The 15,307-nt window shown below is 54.5% G+C and overlaps 1 protein-coding gene across 1 annotated transcript in view; it reads left to right on the top strand.

The window, feature by feature from the left end:
* The first annotated feature begins 2,573 nt into the window (after window positions 1-2,573).
* BRD3 (bromodomain containing 3) overlaps window positions 2,574-15,307 on the top strand; it is a 61,552-nt gene continuing 48,818 nt past the window's right edge. The window contains exon 1 of the mRNA XM_086684422.1: window positions 2,574-3,008. The gene's annotated coding sequence lies outside the window, so the exon portion shown is untranslated. The remainder of the gene's footprint in view (window positions 3,009-15,307) is intronic.

The raw sequence follows: 15,307 nt of genomic DNA, 5'->3' as shown, positions 1-15,307 counted from the left end.
AGGCGGGGCGAGCGCACAAAGCCGGCCTCTCTGAGGGGTACTACGGGAAGCGGCGAGGGTCAGGATACCTCGGGCAGGCCAGAAGCCTTAAAGGATCGGCTCGCCGAGCGTGCCTTCGCCTCCGAAGCGGTAACCCCAAAGTTGGCCAGTGCAGGTCTTTCTACTGCAATCCAAAAACGGAAGTATGATGATACCTCCAGGAAAGTGCTAGTGTGCCCCTCGAAAGTTCACCTCCTGAGCCCGGCCTGCAGCGGCGCCCCTCCCCCTAGGAGTCGAGGGGCGGCCGTTTCTCCCGAGACCCTCACTCTGGGGTCGCCGCTCCGCTTCCCCGTCGCTCCCGCACCTGACAGCGGCAGCCAAGCGCGTGCACAGCAGCCGGCCCGGGCTGATCGCTCCACGCATGCCCGGCACCTCGGCACACAGGGACCCTTTCCGCCGCCCCCCCCCCCCCCGGAAGCGAGGACCCTGACCCCACAAGGCCAGGGGTGCCGGTGCCCGCGGGAAGCCACGGTCAGGGACGGTCCGTACCAGCAGTCCCCTCGTGCAGGCCTCTCTGCTGTCTGCAAGGTGGGGTCCCAGACAGCGTGTCACCGTCAGTTACAAACGGGGAAGGGGAACCTCGGAGGGGAGGGCTGGGGCAAACGGAGAACCTGTTGGAGCCCGTGTTCTGGTCCCAAGTCCTGTGCATTCTCACCCGCTGCCCCCCACCCGCTACCCGCGTGAGTCTTACGGTCTTGGAGGCGGTCTTGGTCTCCCCAGCTCCGCGACCCCAACCCAGGCAGCATAACGTGCAATCTTATTTCCCAACTAAAGATGGAAACACCAAATATGTCGCAGGAACCTACGCAAACAAAAGAATAGCATTTGATATGGAAATGCCCAGGGAACCAAGTGTGTGGTTGTCACAGATACAGGAGCTTGTCTGCAGGCGCCTCCAGATGAGGACGCAGGGGCACGAAGTCTCTGTCTGGCGCTAGCATGGCTCTGTGTGGATCTCTGTGCCTGGGAAGCCTTAGTCACCTTGGGCCAGGTGCCATGGAGTCTTCTGGCTGTGACTACAGATGTTAACAAAACCGGCTGGGGATGAAAGACGACGTCTCCCTGCACCTGGCCACCTGGGCCAGAATCAGCCCCTCGTGGACACCCATCCATCACCTCTCGGCTGTATCAGCCATCCATTTCTCTCCATCCCTGCCCCAGGGCCTTCCAGCGGGCCTTTTCTAAACCTTTCTGAAGCACAGACAGAGCCCAAACCCCAACTCCAATCTGTCCCCTCTCCTGATTTTAGACTCACAGCCAGCTTTCCATTGCTCTCATATCCAAATCCAAAATCTGATGGCAAAGTACCCCCTTTAGCCTGGCACCACCCCCAGTCTGTGCACCCCAGATCCCTTCCCTAAATCAAAAATACTCCCAGCCCTCCCACCCTCTGGACAGCTGGATAAGATTCCAGATCTCAGAACTCAAACCAGGTTCCCAAGTCAGTTGGTCTTGCCCAAGGAGATAGACCCTTCTTTTTAAAAAAAATTTTTTTTTCAATATTTATTTATTTTTGGGACAGAGAGAGAGACAGAGCATGAATGGGGGAGGGGCAGAGAGAGAGGGAGACACAGAATCGGAAACAGGCTCCAGGCTCAGAGCCTGACGCGGAGGCTCGAACTCACGGACCGCGAGATCGTGACCTGGCTGAAGTCGGACGCTTAACCGACTGCGCCACCCAGGCGCCCCAGACCCTTCTAATGAAAATGAGAAACTCCTCTCTGTTAAGTGTTCTTGCAAGCAATCCTTGCGGTCACAGCTAAAATACTAGAAACAAATAACACAGCAGGTAAGGCAATTTAGTAAAAGGTGATTTTCTTTATTGTCGAAATTTTAAATCCTTTTATATCCCTCCCGAAATGTGTTCGGGCTCAGAAAAATCACAGGTGGAAATGGAAAAGAGAATAAAAACCACAGAGAAGGGAAGAGCATTTGGGAGATTTTGTTTTGTTTTGTTTTCCAGAATATCGACCATCCTTTGGCCAACGGCAGCTAATTGGTAAATGAACCTGTTTCCGTGAACAATGCTTATAAGAGACAACATTTCTCAAGGCTGTCTCATCAACCTGAGAGTTTGAACCTGTCTGGGCACCCTCCCCACTGGCCCAGGTCCCTCCACCAGGCTCCTCATAGTACTCATGGCAGGTGCCACTGGGAGAGAGGAGGAAGAGAGGGAGAGCGCCTGGGGGCTCTATTCTCTGGTAAGTTTGTCGCATGGTATTTCCCGCACCTTCACAACAAGCCTGTGCAGTGGGCGCCTTTATTCTTTTTCACAATGAGGAAACTGAGTCTCAGGTTGAGAAGTCGCCCAAGTGCCCACGGGCACCACTGTGGAATTCAGTACTGGCTCCAGGCAGAGCCCAAACTCCCAACCGGCAGACGACACAATACACAATGGCAGGTGGATGGATGGATGGATGGATGGACGAAGGATGGAAGGATACACGGATAAACGCTGGGTGGATGGACGAGTGAATGAGGGAGAAGCAAGCACCGAGGGTCTTAAAAGAAGAGACAGCAACTTGTGTCCACAGAAGCAGTCAGCAAGGCTCTATGACAGTGGCAGAGCTGAAACTAAGAACGTCACCTTCTTCTAGGACTTGAAAGACCGTATTTGGTCACCCGGTGATAAGTATTTCACCAGGAACAGTGCATTGCCAAATCCGCAGGGCTTGCCGGGAGGTGGCAAAGGAACAGACCGCGTGGCAGGGATGCCGAGACGCTCTGTGTAGCCCCCAGAGGGCTGGGGGGCGGGTGGGGGATGGAAGTGCTGGCCCTTTAATGGCCAAGCCCAGGGCTCTGGATTCCGATGGCAGTTGATGAGGGAGGGTTGCAGAAGAAGAGGGACACAGGGCTTCCAGGAACTGTTCGCCAGCTTTCCAGACTAGACGGCCCACCTCTGCTGGGCCACCATTTTCCAGGGAGTCGCTGTCACTGCCTGGAGACCCCCAAGGCTCCCGCCAGCCCAGGTCAGTGGGGTTTGTGTTAATTCCCTTCCCCCCAGGTAACTATCCCAGGGCAGCTGGTTTGGGAGACTTCTGTCCCTATTTCCCCTCCTTGGGCTCTCCTCTCTTTTCCCCCGTCCCTGCCCGTGGTCCATCAGGACAGATGTTTTGCCCACCATCCCGTGGGTACCGGTGGGCCTTCAGCTGACCTGAGTCCGAAAATCCACTCCCAACCCCAGTATCCGGAAAGCCGTTTCTCGTCCTACAATCCTTCTCTCCCTCCCAGGAGAATGACGTGCTAGCATCCTTCTCTCCCTCCCTGGTCTACTTCCCAGGTACAGAGGGAGCAGGTCAGACCGGGTCCTGATGTCACATTCCCTCCTCCTTCGGCCTTTGCCCAGTCTGCACCTCCTGGACATCCGTCCTTCACTCCCTCCTCCCTCCTCCATGCTATTAAGCACCTCAGCCTCGTTTCCCCTGTATCACCTCCCCTCTTGGTGCCACCCTCCCAAGGGTGACTGAGAGCCCAGTTTGCCTGGCACTGTCTGAGTTTAGAACTGAAAGCCCCCATTCCCGGCAGCCCCCTGTTCCACGGAAGCCAGGATGGTCCCCTGCACTGTCCCTTCCTTGAGGACACTAGGGTCAATCCACATTCTGTCCCTTCCAGTCCCTACCAGCACCGTGGCCCTCATCAGAGTCCATTCACTTTTCCACCGCCCTCATATGGGGTCATGGGAGCAGGGTGAACCCGTTAGGGCCGCAGTGCCTGCTGGGAGGGGCACTCAGTAGGTACCCAATAAAGACCCTCTGAACGAATGAATCCTGGAATATTCACTTTCACCTCCTGTTGGATTTAAACCTAACCTACCTTGCCCCAAAGGCCCCACAACTAAATCTGTCTGCTTTCAGCTTCCACCCTCCTCCAGGCCTGGACGTCTCCGGGGAGGGCCCCCTCCAGGTGGTGCTGGGTGCAGGGCACCAGTCCAGGGCACCCCCCCCCCCCTCGGCCAGGCTGGGCGGGTCATCTAGCAGGAATCCCCGGAATGCGGCTCAGACTTCCAATGCCAGGCCCCACCTGTTCCGGTCTGCAAATCCCCTCCCCACCTCCGCTGGGCTAATTCCCTTGGTTAGAGAAGGGTCCCGACGAGTGAGAAAGCAGCTCCTGTGACCTGAGCGGCCACATGGAAATCAGGAGACGAAACGAACGGGGTTTTCCAAGGATCTGGAATGGGGGGGGGCGGGGGGGGTATTCTGCACCAGTGGTTTACCGGGTCATTTTTAAGGAATGTAAATGGGGCCGCTAGTGCTCCCCCCTGCACTCCCCTGTCACGTCCAACTGTTTCCATTTGTCCATGTTATTAAAACCCCCCGCAGCTGTTCTTACTGAGCGCCTACTGTGTGCCGTCCCCTCATCTAAGGACGTCAAATACAGCCTTGTGAATTCCCAAACATGGTCGTGAGCTATTCTGATCTTTACAGATGAGGAAAAAAATGGAGGTTCAGGGGGGCCCCTGCCTTGCCCCAGGCCACGCTGCGGGGAAATGACGGGGCTGGGGCTGGACCCCGCTCGTCCCGCCCCCAGAGCCCACCCGGTACAGGGTACCGACCCGCGGGGGCCCTTCCCCTCTGCGGACGCCGCTGCTCGCACAGGTGCCAGTAATCCCAGCACTTTCCAGTCTGTTCCCCTGGCGCTCAGAGTGCTGGCTGCCCCTTTGGGCTGTCCCCGGGGCCTGGTGACTATGAACGCTTCTGTGGGATAAGGTCCAGGAGCCCTGCCGTTGGGGTGCGGCCCTCACCTACGCCCGGAAGCCCATGGGGTGAGAACGAGTGCATAGGGGCCCAGCCCCCCAGCACCCACCTTTCTGGGTTTCCCGGGCTGGCTGCAACGAGGAGGAGCCAGCCGCCTAAAATAGAAAAGCTGACATGGGGTGGGGGGGGGGGGGGGGGAACGCCAAGGGCCAAAGTCCCAAAGTCCGAGCGGCGCCCAGCTGCTCTCCCCACCAGCTGCAGGCTGGCTCCCTCTGTCCCTGGCTCCCCCAAAGAGCCTCTGTGGCCCCTCTGTCTGCCCACCCCTTCCCTCCGGGGTCTTTAAATAGGCCCACCCCCCAAGCTATGGAACTGAAGGGAATGAAGCCCGGTCTTCTCCAAGGCAGCCCGGAGGCCTGGGGTAACGCAGCTGGCAGCTGTCTTCCTGCGTGAGCCCCACCTTGGGGGACAGAATCGGAGGCCCCAATCCCTGTTGTTTCCAGAGCCCGCAGGCAGCTGGGGCAGGTCCCTGCCCTCTGTGCTTCTACTTTGGGAAGCAGGGGGCAGGCTTCAAATTGGGGCTGTTGGGTTGTCTGGGTCAGAGGAGGTGGGGGGTGGATGGTTCTGGATAGTTCCAGCCCCAGACTTAGATTCCCTGTCGATCTTGGGGTCTCATGTTAAAGCTGTCGGGGACCGAAGTGGGAAGGGACTGTGAGCATGGAGGAGGTCATTGAAAGGGTAGGAGTGGTGCTCCCTAAAACCGAAATGGAAGACAGACCCCAGTGCCCGTTTAGAGCACACAGACCCTGCAGTAATCCCTCCCAGGGACCGCCCCCGCGCCCCCCCCCCCCCCAAACCACTGCAGGCGGCACGAGGCTGTGACAGAATGTCCACGGCAACGTTATTTATAAGGATGAAATAATTGGAGACAACTTAAATGCCCATCCCGAGGGGAAGAGGTGAGTCAGTCATGCTCCATCGGATGCTGGAACATTCTGCAGCCACCAAACGAATGAGGTGGCTGGGGAGGCCGTGCCGGGGGTGGGGGTGGGGGTGGGGGCGGTCACGGCATTTTGAGAGAGAAAAAAAGCAAGGAAAGAACGTGCACCGGATGACAGAATTTTTGTAAAACAAAGCTACGTGTGGGGAGAAAGAGAAAGAATCTTAGAGCAGAGGCTCTGGAGGACACAGAAACTATCACGGGGCACCCAGGGGGAGGGACCGCGGGGGCCGGCGTCAACCTTGCTTGTATGTTGCCCAGATTCGTCCAACCGGTGTCCCGCCTTTGTCACTAAAGAAAATAAGCATGGGTCTCGCTCACGCCCACGGTGGGAGAGGGACGCTGGATTCAGCTGAACTGTCGCAATTGTTCTCTCATGTCAAGCCGGTTACCTGGCCCTCACTCCCCACCCCAACCACCCCTGGTGCTGCCGGGAGATGTGGATAGGAGGCTGGCCCCACGTGGTCCCCACCCTCTGGGAGCTCTCTGTCTAGGGGGACGGGCAGCCTTGCTGGTGGGTTGATAGAAAGTCAAAGAGGCCTTCCCAGATGCCGTTTGACTGGAGGCACCCCAAATGCAGGGGCTGCCCCCAAAGCAGGATGCAGGCATTTGGCGGCAGAAGAACAGGCCACGGAAACAAAGGCCAATGGTTGGGGGGGGGGGGAAGCAAATGGGAGGAGGCTGGGGGAGCATGGAAGACGGGCTGGGAGGGGTGAGGGGAGCCCAGCCAGCAAGCTGCGGGAGAGCATGATCTTCAGAGGCAGACCAGGGAGGCCGGAGATGCTCAGAGCCTCCTGCTGCCTGAGGCCTGGAGACAGCTCGGTGGGCGGGGAGGTGAGCCCCCAGCACCCCATGGCGAGGGGAGCACCAAGCTTGCAGAAGGTCACGATGACGGCCCAGAGGATGAAGGAAACCAACCTTCTGGGGCAGCAGAAGAAACCGGGTCAAGAGCAGGGCTCTGGGCTCAGGCTGCGCGCGGTCCCCAAGACTGGCTGGGTCTCTCGGAGTGGCCCAGACACTGGGTTCTGCTTCCTCCCCCGAAAAATGGTGCTGGCGTGGGGACAGACCCGCCTCGGAGGGCTGTTTGTGGTGGCAAAGGCATCATGGGTCTGCAGCATGTAGCCCGACCCCCTTTAGGAGCTGCTGGGAGGGGGTGGGCCTACTCCCAGGGATTGGGGATCGGCAGCTTCCAGCAGGTCCTGAGTGAGGAGGAGTTTGATCTCAGAGCACAGGGTCCCCGCCCCCGGTGGCCCAGGCAGACGCTGGTGGGTGAAGGAACGGCAGGAGGCTGGCAAGGGCGGAGGACGCCCTCGTGAAAGCAGCTACTGGAGGCCCTCGGCCTCTGGGCTCCTCGCTGGGCAAAGGGCCTCTCGGACGGCGGGGCAGAATCCCACGGGCCCCCAGTGTATCTGGGCCTCGACTCTAACTGGCCATCTGGAGGGTCCTATGTCTAGTCCTGATGTGACTGCTCTCTCTCCCCTTGGCTGAGATCTCAGCCAGGCCCGGGGTCCCCCCCGGCCACCCCACGGAGCGTCACTCTCTCTAGCGCTCCCAGGTCCCCTGCCCAATGGCGAGCCTGCAGGAGGCTTCCTGTGGCCAGCACTCCCCTCCTCGATGCTCTGGGGGTGGGGACGGCCCTGGCTCTGGGCTGCCCCGTCGGCAGGGCCTGTGGCAGCCCCGTGGGGCTAGGAAGCCGCTCTGCCGGCCCGGCGTCCAGATGGCTCCGGCTGTCCCGGGATGCGCGCCCGTCCATCCCTTGGCATTTCCGCTTTGGGCCTCCCCCTGATGATCTGTCGGGTGTCCGAGTCCACACTCGGAGAGGCCCCTGGAGGGGCTTCGGGCATCTTCCCAGGCTCCACGAAGCCTCCATCAAGTGAGTCCTGCTGCCCACACCCAGCTCTCAACGTGCAGAATCACAGTGTGAACACAGTAGTTGATTCTTAGAGGCTCGGACCTGTGCAGTGGCTGGAAGCGAGAGTTCCACAGTCAGACACGCCCAGGCACGTCCTGACACCTCAGTTTCCTCATCTGTAAAACGGGAATGGTCAGACCGACTTGTCTGGTGTTCCCAGGATTCTTATGCAATAACACGGAGCACTTAGTGCCAGGCCTGGAACTCAGGAAGCACCCAGAAGGTACAGGTGTCCACAATCTCTTTTTTTTCTTTGTAAATCTGTCATACAATTGAATGTGGGAGGCCACACAGTTCTGAGAGTTGTGCACACGGATACACCTGTGTCACCAGGACTGTCGAATTCCAAACCCCGAGATTCCCTCCCGTCGCCCCTTTGCAGTCCTGACTCCCCCATCCCCGGCCGTCACCAAGCCGTTCCATGTCCCCAGGGTTCTGCCTCTTCGGGGATGGCCTCTAAATGGGATCACACAGGGTGTGACCTTTGAGACTGGCTTCCCCCGGACAGCATGATGCCTCTGAGCGTCACCGACGTGGTTGTGTGTCCGGCTTGTCCTTCGTCACTGTCGAGTGGTGCCCGTATGGCCCCCCTTTACCGGTGTGCTCGCTCAAGGACCTTTGAGCTGTTTCCAGTCTGAAGCGATGGTGAACAGGGCCGCTACGCACGCTGGGAGAGCACAGGGTGAACAGGGCCGCTATGCACGCTGGGAGAGCACAGGGCACACAGTTGGATTTTGCTGGACACTTTGGCAGCACGGTCTTGCAGAGTGAGCGGCTGCCCCGTTTTGCTGTCCCGCCAGCGGTGTGTGGGAGCCCCGGCGGCTCTGATCCTCACCAGAACCGGGCCCGGTCAGGCTCTCCCGTCCCCTCCCCTCCTAATCAACACGCAGTGGCCTCTCATTGTGGATTTGCTGCCCACAGTCTTATTGTGGCCAAATAAGCACGCCATAAAATTGACCCCTTTAAGCCACTTTTTAAATACACGATTTAGTGGCATTAAATACACAATCAGCACGTGGGCATGCGGCCGTCCCCGCTGTCCATTTCCAGGACTCTTTCAGCATCTTAAATAATTTTTTTAAATTTTTTTTAACATTTATTTATTTTTTTGGGGACAGAGAGAGACAGAGCATGAACGGGGAAGGGGCAGACAGAGAGGGAGACACAGAATCGGAAGCAGGCTCCAGGCTCCGAGCCGTCAGCCCAGAGCCCGACGCGGGGCTCGAACTCACGGACCGCGAGATCGTGACCTGAGACAGCATCTTAAACTCTACTCACTAAACACAAACTTCCTACCCCTCGCTCCCCCCCACGCCCCTGCCCCGGATAACCTCTCTCCTCCTTCTCGATGGATCTGCCCATTCTGGGCATTTCACATAAATGGAATCATACGGCATTTGTCCCCGCGTGTCTGGCTTGTTAGCACGATGTCTTCAAGGTTCGTCCGCGCTCTAGCAGGCGCTAGGACTCCGCTCCTGTTAGTGGATGAACAGAGTTCCGTTGCATGGGTCTTCCACATTCTGTAAGGCAGCTACTGACGGGCAGCGGAGTTATTTCCGTCTTGTGGCTCTCGTGAACAAGAGAGCCTGTGTGCACTTGGGTGCGTAAATATCTGTTTGAGCCCCTGCTTCCAATTGTTTTGGGTATCGAACTGTGGCTTTGACTTGCATTTCTCTGTGGCTAATGATGTGCCTTTCTCTGTACCTTCTTTGGTGAAGTGTCTGTTTAAACATTTTGCTTATGTTTTTACATGGCTTGGCTTCCCATTGTTGAGTAGCGAGAGTTACTTCCAGAGGGTGGACACCATCCTTTGTGGGACGTGTAATTTGCAAATGTTCTCTGCCAGTCCGGGTCTCGTCTTTATTCGCCCGGCCGGGTCTTTCACAAAGCAAAGCTTCTTTTGCTTTGATGAAGTTCCCTCTATGACTTTTTTTCTCTTATTAATTGTGCGTCTGGCGTCATATCTAACCGTCTGCCTAATCCACATGGTCACAAAGATTTTCTTCCAAAAGAGTCATTGTCTCACATTTTCGCAATCAGATCGGCCATCCAGGTCGAGTTCGTGTTTGTAGTAGGGGTGAGGCGTTGGTTAAGGCTCAACCACTTTTTAAAAAAAAAATTTTTTTTAACGTTTATTCATTTTTGAGAGACCTAGCATGAGCGGGGGAGGGGCAGAGAGAGAGCAGGACACAGAATCTGAAGCAGGCTCCAGGCCCTGAGCTGTCAGCACAGAGCCCGACACGGGGCTTGAACCCACGAATCATGAGATCATGACCTGAGCCGAAGTCGGACGCCCAACTGGCTGAGCCCCCCAGGACCCCCTTGGCTCAAACACTTTTGATCGTGCACTCTAAAAGTCCGCTGTTAAGTGCGTAGATGTCTATGGTTGCTACGGCCTCTTGGTGAATCGACACTTTAATCTGTATGTCATGTCCCTCTTGATCCCTGGTAGTTTTCTCTGCTCTGGCACCTGCTTTGATATTAACCCGGCCATGCCAGCCTCTCGACTAGTATTTGTATATCAGTTTCTATCCTTTGAGTTTTAACCCACCTCTGGCATAATGGAAGCTTGCTATAGACAGCCTATTGTTGGGTCATGGATTTTAATCCATTTTGACAAGGTATCTTTTCCCTTTACTGAGTGTAGGCTGTTTATGTTTTATTTTGTTGCGTACAGAACACGTAACATGGTAACTACCCCCTTAACTAATTTATAAGTGTAAAATATATTCTTACCAAGTCTAGGGAAGCCATTTACGTGTAATATAATTATTGGCATGTCTGCATTTGGGTCTATTGTTTTATTATTTATTTTTTCATGCCTTAAAAACTTATTTGAATACTTCTTAATGATCCATTGTGATTTATCTATTGGGAATTCTGACTATGTGTTTTTTGTGTGTAGTTTTTTGTTTTGTTTTGTTTTCTGAGAGAGAGAGAGAGCGAGAGAGAGAGAGAGCATGCTCGAGTGGGGGAGTGGCAGAGAGAGAGAGAGAGAGAGAGAGAGAGAGAGAAGCTCAAGCAGGCTCCATGCTCAGCACAGAGCCTGGTGTGGGGCTCGATCCCACGACCCTGGGATCATGACCCAAACTAAAATCAAGACTTGGACACTGAGCCACCCAGGCGCCCCTGGGTGTAGAGTTTTTTAGTAGATTGTTTAGGGACTAAAATAAGTATATTTATAAGTTTACTTCACAGTCCACAGCATGTCAATATTTTAGACCTCGCCAGCACATTGGTCCCTTTGCCTCCGTCTCTTTATTTATAGTTGTCACGTGAATTGGAACCAAAGACACTGAATATCCCACTAGACAGTGCAGTGTTTTCTTCTTTCAGCCGTCACACTCATCTCTTAAAAATTAAAAGGGAAGAACAGTCTATTTACCTAAATATTTACAATGTCTGTTGTTCTTCTGTCATTCCTGACATTCCAAATTTCCCTCTTGCCCGAGAACTTCTCTTAAGCAGTTCTGCTGGCCACGAATGGTTTCCTTTCCTGCATCTGAGAAAGTCTTTATCCTTCTTGATGGATATGTTTGCCAAATTGACAGCTTTTTCTCTTATTTTCTTTAAATATCGTTTTTGCTGATGTTTATTTATTTTTGAGAGACAGAGAATGAGTGGGGGAGGAACAGAATCCAAAGCAGGCCCCGGGCTCCGAGTGGTCAGCACAGAGCCCGACATGGGGTTCGAACTCACAGAGTGCAAGATTACGACCTGAGCCAAAGTCGGATGCTCAACTGACTGAGCCACCCAGGCACCCCATACAGCTTTGTCTTCTAGCGCATTAAAAATGTTATTCCACTCCCTTGTGGCCTCCATAGTTCCCAACGAGAAATCTGCTGTTATCTTTTTTTTTTCTCTCAATAGTTTTTGATAAAGGATGTTTCTTTCTTACCGTTCTCAAGATTTCTCTCTTGGCGTTTAGTGGTTGGCAGTTTGTGATGCGTCTTGGTGTGCATTGCTTCAAGTTTAAACTATTCGAGGTTCGCTCGGCTTCTTGAGTCCATAGGCAGGTCTGTACCTTTTGCCAGATTTGGAGAGTTTTCAGCCATTTTTTTTCTTTGAGTACTTTTTTACGCTCTGCCCTTCTGGGAATCCAGCCAGCGTCACAAATGTTAGATCCTCTGTGAGAGTCTCACGGGTCCCTGAGACCCAAAAAATAAATAATTTTGAAAGAGAGAGAGTGCGAGCATGAGCAGGGGAGGGGCAGAGAAAGAGGGAGAGCAAAAGAGAATCCCCAGCAGTCTCCTCACTGCCAGCACGGAGCCCGACATAGGGCTCGAACCCACGAAACTGGAAGATCATGATCTGAGCCGAGCCCAAGAGTCAGACGCTTAACCGACTGAGTCACCCAGGTGCCACCAGATGTTCTATCTTCCGATTCATCATTCTTTCTTCTCTCCTCTTCATCGTGATGAGTCTGAGCCCATCCCGTTGAGTTTTTATTTTTAATTTTTTTTCAATTTTTTTAACGTTTATTTATTTTTGAGACAGAGAGAGACAGAGCATGAACGGGGGAGGGGCAGAGAGAGAGGGAGACACAGAATCCGAAACAGGCTCCAGGCCCCGAGCTGTCAGCACAGAGCCCGACGCGGGGCTTGAACTCATGGACCGAGAGATCATGACCTGAGCTGAAGTCGGGACGCCTAACCGACTGAGCCACCCAGGTGCCCCTCATCCATTGGGTTTTTAAATTTCAGTTATTGTATTTTTCAGCTCTGAAATTTCCATTTGGTTCTTTATATATTCTCTTTCTTTGCTGAGACTTTCTAGTTTCTCATTTGTTTTGAGTATGTTCACAAAAGTCTTTTTATGATGAATGCTTTAAAATCTTTGTCACATTGGGGCGCCTGGGTGTCTCAGCCAGTTGAGCGTTTGACTCTTGATTTTGGCTCAGATCATGAGCCCAGGGGCGTGGGATCAAGCCCCACGTCGGGCTCCATGCTGAGAATGGAGCTTGCATAAGATTCTCTTTCTCCCTCTGCCCCTCTCTCCCACTCGTGCTCTCTCTCATGCTCTAAAATAAAATAAATAATAAAATCAAATAAAACCTTTGTCACATCCTTCAGAGACCGCTCTGTCATTTCCATGTTGACATCTATTGTCTTTTTTCACTCTGGGATCTTCCTGGCTCTAAGTATGACTGCTGGGTTTTTTGTTTGTTTGTTTGTTTGTTTGTTTGTTTGTTTGTTTGTTTTTGTCTGGTTGTTTGTTTTTGTTTGGGGGGAAGGTGAATCAAAACCTGGACATTTTGGGTATTATGTTGTGAGGCTCTGGGTCTTATCGGAACCCATTTTAGCTGACCTCCTCTGACTCTGCTCTGGCAAGGGGCTGGGATGAGGGGTGCCACGACCTGTTGCTGCCAGGTCGGGGGAGAGGTCCGGCCCCCACCTGACGGGGGCGCTCTTTGTTCGTATCAGGTGTCAGAGTTCCAGCTCCCGGGTGGGCTTCGACTGATGCCTCCCTGGCTGGAGGAGGGAGGAGGGTCTTGGTCCTGCTCCCCACACGGCCTCCACACGCACTGCAGTGGTTGGGGGATGGGTTACCAGCCAGCAGAATGAAACTCCTGGCTCCCTAACGTCCTTCTCTGACATAAACCAGCAAAGGGTGTGGAGGTGCAGTGCCCCAGTACAGCCTGGTGAGGGTAGAAGGTGGCTCCCTTATTGGTCTTTGCTGGCCGGGACAGGGTGGTGCCACAGTGTTTTCACTGGTGTTGGGCTGGAGAAGAGTGGTTATCGTCTGGAAAATGTCTCTCCTGCTAACCTGCCCCTTTTCCGGTCCTGTGGCTCAAGAGAGCAGGCTTTCGTTGGGCTTTTGTGTCTGTGCCCGTTGTACGTTTTGAGGTTGCTGGCTTCGCAACTACGATACAGGAGGCACAAGGAAAACCTGGGGAACTTCGCACCGTGGCATTCCTTGGGGCCAGAGAGCCCCAGCAGGCTTCTCTCTGCTTTTCAGAGTCTTCTTATGTTATTCATACAAAGTTCAGGATTCTTAGTTGTCCTTAGCAGAAGGAATGTAGAGAAGTAGGCTTCTGCTTCATCTTCCCAGAAACAGAAGTCATTTAAGTTGGGTAAATACCACCAAGTAGCCCTCCAGAAGTGCTGCTGGTTCACCTTGAACTAGGAAGTGGTATACCTTGAGTCTGCTTTAGACAGATACAAGGAGAAATGGGCTCAGGACTTCCCAACGTCCCAATGCCTGCATGTTGTAGTTAATCAATGTTAGATGGATGGATGGATGGATGGATGGATGGATGGATGGATGGGTGGATGGGTGGGTGGGTGGGTGGATGGAAGGGTGGCTGGATGGCTGGATAGATGGGTGGGTGGATGGATGGATGGATGTATGGATGGATGGATGGGTGGATGGATGGATGGATGGATGGATGGATGGATGGATGGATGGGTGGATGGATGGGTGGATGGATGGATGGATGGATGGATGGATGGATGGATGGGTGGATGGGTGGATGGATGGGTGGGTGGGTGGATGGGTGGATGGGTGGGTGGGTGGGTGGGTGAATGGGTGGATGGATGGGTGGATGGATGGGTGGGTGGTTGGAAGGGTGGCTGGCTGGCTGGCTAGATGGGTGGGTGGATGGATGGATGGATGGGTGGGTGGGTGGATGGATGGATGGATGGATGGATGGATAGGTGGGTGGGTGGATGGGTGGGTGGGTGGGTGGATGGAAGGGTGGCTGGCTGGCTGGATAGATGGGTGGGTGGATGGATGGATGGATGGATGGATGGATGGATGGGTGGATGGGTGGATGGATGGGTGGGTGGATGGGTGGGTGGGTGGGTGGATGGATGGGTGGATGGATGGGTGGATGGATGGGTGGATGGATGGGTGGATGGATGGGTGGGTGGTTGGAAGGGTGGCTGGCTGGCTGGCTAGATGGGTGGGTGGATGGATGGATGGATGGGTGGGTGGATGGATGGATGGATGGATGGATGGATGGATGGATAGATGGGTGGGTGGATGGATGGGTGGATGGATCGGTGGATGGATGGGTGGGTGGTTGGAAGGGTGGCTGGCTGGCTGGCTAGATGGGTGGGTGGATGGATGGATGGATGGGTGGATGGATGGATGGATGGGTGGATGGATGGATGGATGGATGGGTGGATGGATGGTTGGGTGGATGGGTGGATGGATGGATGGGTGGGTGGGTGGATGGGTGGGTGGATGGGTGGGTGGATGGATGGGTGGATGGATGGGTGGATGGATGGGTGGATGGATGGGTGGGTGGATGGATGGATGGGTGGATGGATGGGTGGATGGATGGGCGGGTGGGTGGCTGGGTGGGTGGATGGAAAGGTGGCTGGGTGGATGAGTGGGTGGACAGAATATAGGAAAGGCAATTAGGAGACCAATAAACAGTCCAGGTGAGACATCACAGCATCATTGGTGGCCATGATACAAGTAGCCATTACTGAGTGCTTCCACTTTGCCAGGTAAACGTTTCTGCCACATGATCCTACTTAATCCACAAATGAGATATGTCCATTTGAGAGAGGAGGAAAACATGGGCAGGGAGATATAGTATTGAGCTGAGATTCAGGCCCAGAGCCCCCTGGTTCGTGGACCCAAGATGCCGTGAGAAATTCCCAAGGAGAAGGAGATGAGCAAGCCAAAACACCCTGCTGACGATCAGAGGTTTTC

Source organism: Puma concolor, chromosome D4, assembly GCF_028749965.1.
Source record: "Puma concolor isolate L17-30 chromosome D4, mPumCon1.1.hap2, whole genome shotgun sequence".
Lineage (NCBI taxonomy): Eukaryota > Metazoa > Chordata > Mammalia > Carnivora > Felidae > Puma > Puma concolor.
This window is presented reverse-complemented; position numbering and strand designations above follow the sequence as displayed.